Consider the following 457-nt stretch of genomic DNA (forward strand, 5'->3'; position numbering starts at 1 on the left):
AGCTGGGATTACAGGCGCCTGCCACCATGCCCAGCTAAATTTTTGTATTTTTAGTAGAAACGGGGTTTCACTATGTTGGCCAGGCTGGTTTAGAACTTCTGACGTCAGGCAATCCACCTGCCTCAGCCTCCCAAAGTGCTGGAATTACAGGCGTGAGCCACCGCGTCCAGCTTTGTTAGTACAAAGAGAAACAAAAATTGCCTGTAATTGCATCACCTGGATTCAACCACTTTGAACATTTTCTGGTATATCCTTGTAGATATTTCCTGAACGTTTTAGTTAGAAAAACTGAAATCCGCAGAAGGGCTACAAAATAGCATGACAAACACTCATATACTCTTCATCTTGTCACGGCTGAGCGCTCTCTCCCACCAGACACTTAATTAATTCTTCGATTATGACGATGTGACCTTAGATTTCACAGACCTGGTCTTCCTTTTTTTTTTTTTTTTTTTTT

This window comes from Mandrillus leucophaeus, unplaced genomic scaffold (assembly GCF_000951045.1).
Source record: "Mandrillus leucophaeus isolate KB7577 unplaced genomic scaffold, Mleu.le_1.0 Scaffold1, whole genome shotgun sequence".
In the NCBI taxonomy this organism is placed as follows: Eukaryota; Metazoa; Chordata; class Mammalia; order Primates; family Cercopithecidae; genus Mandrillus; species Mandrillus leucophaeus.